The 8,281-nt window shown below is 38.8% G+C and overlaps 1 pseudogene; it reads left to right on the forward strand.

The window, feature by feature from the left end:
• Window positions 1–4,453: 4,453 nt before the first annotated feature.
• Window positions 4,454–7,774, forward strand: LOC132098700 (hepatic triacylglycerol lipase-like; annotated as a pseudogene).
• Window positions 7,775–8,281: the final 507 nt, after the last annotated feature.

Raw genomic sequence — 8,281 nt, forward strand, 5'->3', positions numbered from 1 at the left:
CAGGGCCCGAAAAAAAAAAAAAAGTGAAAATGACATGACATACAGCCAAGTATGGTGAACCATACTCGGAATTCGTGCTCTGAATTTAACCCAAAGTGCACACACACACTGTGAACATTTATGCTGCGGCGCCCGGAGCAATTGGGGGTTCAGTGACTTGCTCAAGGGCACCTCAGACATTATATTGAGGGTGGAGAGAGCACTGTACATTCACTCCCACCACCTCCAATTCCTGCCGGCCTGAGACTCAAATTGGCCTGAGTCCAAATCTCTAACCATTAGGCCACTTCTCCAAAAGTAGAACAAGTAGTTGGAAGTAATGGAAGGTGAGGGTGAAATATGCTTATCTTAAAGGTATAATCCAGGGAATGCAAGATGGCACAATAAAGTGAACACTCTTTTTGTGAGCTGCATGATTAGTCTCGGTTATTTATACAAATTTCCTTTTCATCTAGACAGAAGAGTAGCTCAGCGACAAACTCTACCTTGATAGAAAGAATCTGAACAATTATTTTAACAAATCGTCGGGTATTTCTTTGAGGAGTGCGAAAAAAGCAGCGCCGAGAAGCACAAATAAATCAGCAGCCATGGCAGCAGCCGAGGAGTTATCGAGAACAACCCAATCAGAAATGTATATTAAATGAGCAGACCATTGATATAGCTGCTGTATCAATGGTCTGCTCATTTAATATACATTTCTGATTGGGTTGTTCTCAATAACTCCTCTACTTGGTTGGATCTTGAACAGTCATTGTCAAACCTTCCCCTTGTGGATCTGTTGTTTCTCAAAAAAATTAAATCCTTATTGGATAACTGTGATAACCCTGTAACTGTAAATGCACTTAAGGCATGGAGGGCTTTTTGTCGTTTCGAGGGAAAAACTAAATTAACCTCTGCTCTTACGCCAATTGTGAATAACCCAGAATTCCCTCCAGGCAGATCTGATGGGAGGTTTACATTTTGGGTGAATCAAGGTATTAACCAGCTTATGGATGTGTTTGATGAAGAAGGCCTAATGTCCTTCGAGGATCTGAGATGGAAATATAAATGATTAAAACAGGACTTCTTTCATTTTTTACAGATTAGAAACTATATTTTGAAGGATACCTTGTCATGCACTAATAGAAGTCTGACTCCTATAAGGTTCTTAGTGTTACATTTGAGGGACAAGTAGTTTTGAATACTAGACTTGCTTGGGAGAAGGAACTTTCTATCTGTATAAGTGAGGAAGATTGGTGTAGTATTTGGAATTATGCCAAATCCATTTCAGTATGTTACCATGCTAAAGGCTGGTTCACACGGCAGGATAATTAGGCAGATTTTAGCCCCGATTGACACCTTCCGACAATCTTAAGGATGCTCCGATTATCGTAAAATAATCTGATCAGATATTCCTCCCGTGTGTGGTGTGTTAAGACTGCTCTCCTCTGCTCGGAAGGACGTTGGGACCGCTCCGATCTCAAATTGGGGATATCCAACATGTTGGATTTATTTGGCCCGATTTCTTCTCGTGTGTGGTGTCCCCCGAGGACAAACGATCACGCAGCCTGTGGACTGTGGCGTGTAGCCAATCAGAAAGCGAGGTGACGAGGCGGCGAGGAAGTACCGGGAAACAAAATCAAAACAGCCGGCGGCATGGCACACCAGAAAGTCCGGTGGACGTCGGAGATGGAGGACTTTGTCTCCACTTCTTTGACCATCGACTTTTTTTTTCTTATGTTTTTTTTCGGTGACAAACAAAGGACAAACTATGGCCACTGCATCCTCTTCGGCCGCCATGATTGTTTACTCTGAAGTCACGTTTGATCTCGAGGGATTTTGCGAGATTTCCCGTCTGACCTGGGAATGCTCGGGAGTCGAATCGGTTCGTGTGTGATGTGTTGATTTTGCCGTGTGGCTGCACACCACACACTGTACGACCAACACTGTTAGACCCGTGATTTTTTATCGCCGTGTGTGGGGTCTCTCAGGTTTGGAAAATCGGCCGACAATTTTAAAATCGTCCCGTGTGAACCAGCCTTAAGGCGATACAAATTAATATTCTACATAGAATGCATTTTTCACCAAACCATAGACATGCATTTAACAATAACCTTTCACCTCTATGCCTTAAGTCCAAAACACAAGTTGGCACTCTCACTCTCTGTCTTTGGTCATGTAATCAGTTGCAAGTATACTGGGCCAAGATTGTATCCGAAATGAGTAATATCTTTGATAGAGATTTGGTCATGGATCCTCTATTGTTGATCCTTGGTTTGCCTGATAAAGCTTTGTTTTTATCAAATGAACAGAGACTTTACAATCTTCTCACATTTGCAGCCAGGAAAAACATATTAATGAGATGGATAAGCGATAAGGCTCCAACTATTTCCGGATGACACAAGATTTTAATGGAACTAATCCAATTGGAATATTTAACATGTTTAGATAATGGTCAGCCGGGTCAGTTTTATAATATCAGTACAGTAATCTAGGGATTGATTTGTCAATTATCCTGTTGAAGAGTTTTCCTATTCATGTAGCTACCCCAAATGAGAGCATAAGAGGTTGAACTTATATTGTACTACCACTATGTATTTAGTGTAGTTATCCACCAATTTTTGAGTATCTAAATTTTCTTTTCCTTTTTAGTGGCTTAGGACAAGTCTGCCTATTTTTATTTTGCCGACATATATATATTGCAAATCCATTTCATCCATAGTAAGTAGGACCTCCTGCTTACCTCCACACATGCTATACAGTTTTTCTCTGCAAGCATATTTCCACTAAGCTTAAATGTAAACCACATTCTGTCACAACATAAAATAATTCATGTATACCCTAGTGAATAAAGTGCTCCACTCTTTCTTAAAAGATAATTTTAAAGGTATAGAGTACCCAAATATTTTGTTGTTTAGTCATCCAAATGTTGTCCCAATCTTGTATGACTTCCTTTCTTCTGCAGAACACAAAAGATATATTGAGTGGTCTATCAGTGTATTGGGGATTTTTCTCCTTACTTGCAATGTTGTTTTAACCATTCTGACTTGCATTGCATGGACAAAAACTGTTGAAACATTCCCCAATACATCTTCTTTTGTGTGGTGCACAATTAAGCTTAGTGGAAATATGCTTGCAGAGATATACAGTATAGTATGTGAAGAGCCATGCAGGAGGTGCTACTGATGCTCCTTGTTAAAGTCAAATATTATGGATGATTTGGATTTGCAATAGCAGTCAGCATAAATTGTACCACGTCTCATTTAATTCCTGCTGATGTAAAGGGCAAAAGCTTGCAGTAAACAATGTTCTTTAAATAAAGTGCTAGGCTGTGTTTCAAAGATGAAAAAGCTTAATACTAAAAGAGAAATTAATACCTTTACATTCATACACTGCCCTTGCTTAACATGCAAATTTTCCACATGCAAATTTTACATCACTGCTAAATAAGCTAAATTAGAACGTCAAGATAAAACTTTATTTGAAGTTTATCATTATCATTTATCTCAGATAAATAAAAAACAGACACTTAAAAATAACATTTGTTCCATATTATTTCAGATTCAGATTTTTCTTTCCGTTCATATAATATTTAACTGCTAACCTAACAGAGAGATCAATTCCTCAGTCAATGTATGCAGAGACAGAACCCTTTTAAATAAATGTTTGCACAGGAAAACATTAAAACAGGTGGTCAATAAGCAGGAATCTAATCTGGCTCTAGTGTTTTTACAAGACATGCATCAAAGATGTGGCAAACTCACAGGTACAATACTCAGTTTCATGTAAAATTTTAAGTTACATATGTTGATAAAATAAATGCTCTATGCAACTGTAAAATGCAACATGTGCCATATCCATCTCTCCACATACTCATTTAATCAGCAAGAGTGATGGGTAAACATTGCCTTGACTCCAGCTAAATATGATCTAAACACCCCCATCTTATTTTCATTCATATATTATTTATAACTTAATTTCATTGTAAGGTTCCTGCATTGCTGATATAAATATATATGTATATCCCAGGACTATTGTATAACCTACAATGATGTAAGTTCATCAACTTACAACATAGCCACCACAATAATGAGCTGTCTGTGAACTTCAGTTTTTGTGTATGACCATACTAACAGACACTGAGCCTGGAGAGAGGATTTAGATGCCCTGTGAACCTAAATCAGTCTTCAGGCTTTACACTGACAGCAACATAGATGATACGTGCACAGTGGAGCTCTTCAAACCTCACACACTGGATGCTTGTGGTTTCAATAGCAGTCATCCTCTGGCTATCATCATTCATGGCTGATTGGTATGTTGAGTTCGTTGATTTAATATAAAAACAGATCAATAGTTCAAATGTACATAAGCTCATAAAGACCTTGGCATTGACTGCAAACAGCTAAGCAGAGTTATTTCTAATCTGGTTAATGCAAAATTGACTTACAGACAAAACTCCTCCCTTGTGCTGTAGATGGACGGAATGATGGAGAACTGGATTTCCAGGCTGGCATCAGCACTAAAGTGCTCAGAGGGAAGCATCAATGTAGTGATTGCAGACTGGCTGACTCTGGCACACCAGCACTATATCTGTGCAGAACACACACACTGTGGGACAGGACATTGCCCACCTGCTGAGATGGCTGGAGGTGAGGGTTACTTTGGGAATACTAATCTCGTTACAGATATGGAGGCAGAATTTATTCCCCAGGGGAATACACACTACCATCCTTACATCTTATATGGAACTGATTGACTTTCAGTAGATTGCAGAGGGGTTTGGGCTGGGGTTAGTAATTTATCTTTTTATGCTTTTGAAAGAAAATACTCTTATTTACTTGATAAGAAAATCTGTAAAAACAATTTAAAATAACATATAACATATATATATATATATACACAACAAATGTAGTGTGTATAGCTTTGTTTGCTAACGGAACATTTTATTATTTCAAAAATATTTAAAAACACTTAGGCAACTACATTGCATTAATATGTGAGTGTCCCTAACAGGATTTCAAACAAGTCCCTTTAGGAAAAGTGCATTTGATTGGCTACAGCCTGGGAGCTCATATATCTGGGTTTACTGGGAGTAACCTAGCAGTTTCAGGGAAAACCTTGGGAAGAATTACTGGTGAGACAGTCTTGTCAGCATTGTGAATGTATCACTAAACAATGGTGCTATATGAATAAGAAAATAAAAACTTTAAACTTGAACTTCATTCTCTGCAAATTCCTTCCTTCAGTTTAAGTTTGTCTTGTTCATGTAGCAGGGTTTGGTCCTGTGGGTCTATTGTTTGAGGGAATGTCTCATACCGAAAGACTCTCACCTGAGGATGCTAGGTTTGTGGATGCCATCCATACATTTACCCAAGAGCACATGGGACTCAGTGTTGGCATCAAACAGCCCCTTGCACACTTTGACTTCTATCCCAATGGAGGATCATTTCAACCAGGGTGCCAGCTACACATGCAAAACATTTATGTACATTTAGCCCAGTATGGGATTATTGGTGACTTCCTTGGATTGATAAATAAATGGATCAATTTATGAACATAGAGAGCGGAAGGAACAGGTTCATCCTCATATCTTAAATGTCACATTAAGTTGAGAATGAAATCCATTCAAAGCATCCCATTACTGGCACTGTGAGAATGGCTAATCAATACTGTAACAACAACTTTCCTGATGAAAGGCATAGACACATAATAGCAGCTGTGATCCTGATTAACTTAATTGTTTCAGATGTTCAGTTCCTCTGTCCTACTGAGATATGCCTTCTTGCAATTACAAATCCCTATGGGAAAACCTGAAGCAGAAAGACAGACCCAAAATCTTTATTTTTTTATCAGCTTCACACTGATGAGTCCATGACTCGGACAGGCACACTGCAAGGGTGGGACATCTGTAACTGTAAAAATGAACAGGGGAAAGATAGTTAATTAAATTTGAGGTCAGTATGATTTTTCTTTGAGTCTCTTAAACCCAGACTGCATTTGATAGATAAAAGATACAGTAAAACAGTAATATGTTTTCATACTTCAATTTGTATAATAATTTTTTGATGAATAAAAAGTTCAAAAGAACAGAATTAAATGTAACATTATAAATGTCCTTACTGTCACTTTTGATTAACGTGTCCTTACCGAAAAAAAATAAATTAATTTCTTTAAAAAAACAAAAATCTAACTGACACAAATCATTTGTATCATTGTGTGTATATGGCTTCACAATTTAGCCGAGCGTTGCCATCACTGCTAACTCACCACAGTAAGTCTAGACAGGCGCATGTGGTAAGCTAAACAAGTGAATCTATGATTATTTACTGTTGATTAATCTTACGTTGTGTCCATCTAACTTCAGGTTTTGAGCATACAGTAAAGTGTGCCCATGAGTGCACTGTGCATCTCTTCATTGACTCCCTGTTGAACAAAGACAAGCAGATTATTGCCTACAAGTGCAGCGACAACACCACTTTCGATAAAGGCTACTGTCTGGACTGCCGAAAGAACCGCTGTAACACTTTGGGTTATGACATCAAGAAAGTCCGCACGGGCACAAGCAAGAGACTGTTTCTCAAAACCCGTGTTTCACACATGCCATATAAATGTGAGAAACAGCTATAACAATTCAAAAAAGTGCAAAGCAGTCAATTCCTACTCTTATGTAAAAAATAAATAAATAAATGCATACAAACAAACAAAAAAACATATAAAGGGATATACTATTTAATTTTAAAAAGAAAACCTGCAAAAAAAAAATGTTTTAAGCTTGTTAAATGTTTTTAAGTATGTTCAGACACTTTATTGGCAAGCAAAAAAAAAGATATTGTTACTGATTAAGAATAATTTGTTTTGTGCAATTAATTTCTCTGATTACTTGTATTTGATTGTTTCCAAGTTATTTTTGCAAAAATATAATCTGTTCTAATCTACCATCACTTTCCTTCCCATTAGTGTTTCACTATCAAATCAGGATCCAGTTCATCAGACAAACTGATAAGATGGAGCCCACCTTCACAGTCTCTCTAAACCTGGACACTGGGTGAAAGTGAACATTTACCCATAACGCTGTGAGCATGCAATTCATATTGATATCAGCAGCTGAATCTTAAGAGAACATCATCACCTTAATGAGCTTTGTAATGACTTTCTCATCATCATCCATATCATATTATAGATACATTTGAGGTTTCTGCCATTTAAAAAGCTTTTTGCCCTTAATCATCTTCTGCTACAACCAAAATAAAGCCTACAAAGCATCCATTTGGTAGTGTATAATTACAAGAACATAAAAATAAGTATAAGTACAATTATTAAGTATGGTTAGTTCATAAATAAAAGTTTAAATTAATGTGACAGTAGCAGAAGCTTGATTTTAACAGTAAGCCAAAGATTCCTCAATGAAAGACCGCTTGATAACATTTGGGACGAAGAACATCAATGTTTTATGTTCTGGGCTCTAAAAGCTCAAAGTAACATGCTCCGCTTCAAGGGGAAACCACTCAATTTAGTCATCATAGCACACAGAGAGCTCTCATCAGAGTAACTCATTTCACATGAATAATAGGAATCTAAAAATTGAATGAGGTAAACTTGAACAATCACTTAATTCCCCCTCCATCTTTCTCAGTGTTGAAGATATTTCAGGTAACAAGACCTTTACGTTCCTCATCACTCTAGATACTGACATCGGTGAGCTGATGATAATGAGCTTCATCTGGGAGGGAAGACCCTGTGGGCCAACATGTGGAGCACGGTTAAGACCATGATACCTTGGGCCAAAAGTAGCTGAGGACCACAGCTCTCTGTGGGCAAGATCACAGTGAAAGCAGGAGAGACCCAGAGGAAGACCACAGCTCACTGTGGGGAAGATCACAGTGAAAGCAGGAGAGACCCAGAGGAAGACCACAGCTCACTGTGGGGAAGATCACAGTGAAAGCAGGAGAGACCCAGAGGAAGACCACAGCTCACTGTGGGGAAGATCACAGTGAAAGCAGGAGAGACCCAGAGGAAGACCACAGCTCACTGTGGGGAAGATCACAGTGAAAGCTGGAGAGACCCAGAGTAAGACCACAGCTCACTGTGGGGAAGATCACAGTGAAAGCAGGAGAGACCCAGAGGAAGACCACAGCTCACTGTGGGGAAGATCACAGTGAAAGCAGGAGAGACCCAGAGGAAGACCACAGCTCACTGTGGGGAAGATCACAGTGAAAGCAGGAGAGACCCAGAGGAAGACCACAGCTCACTGTGGGGAAGATCACAGTGAAAGCAGGAGAGACCCAGAGGAAGACCACAGCTC

The sequence above is a fragment of the Carassius carassius genome, chromosome 2, assembly GCF_963082965.1.
Source record: "Carassius carassius chromosome 2, fCarCar2.1, whole genome shotgun sequence".
In the NCBI taxonomy this organism is placed as follows: Eukaryota; Metazoa; Chordata; class Actinopteri; order Cypriniformes; family Cyprinidae; genus Carassius; species Carassius carassius.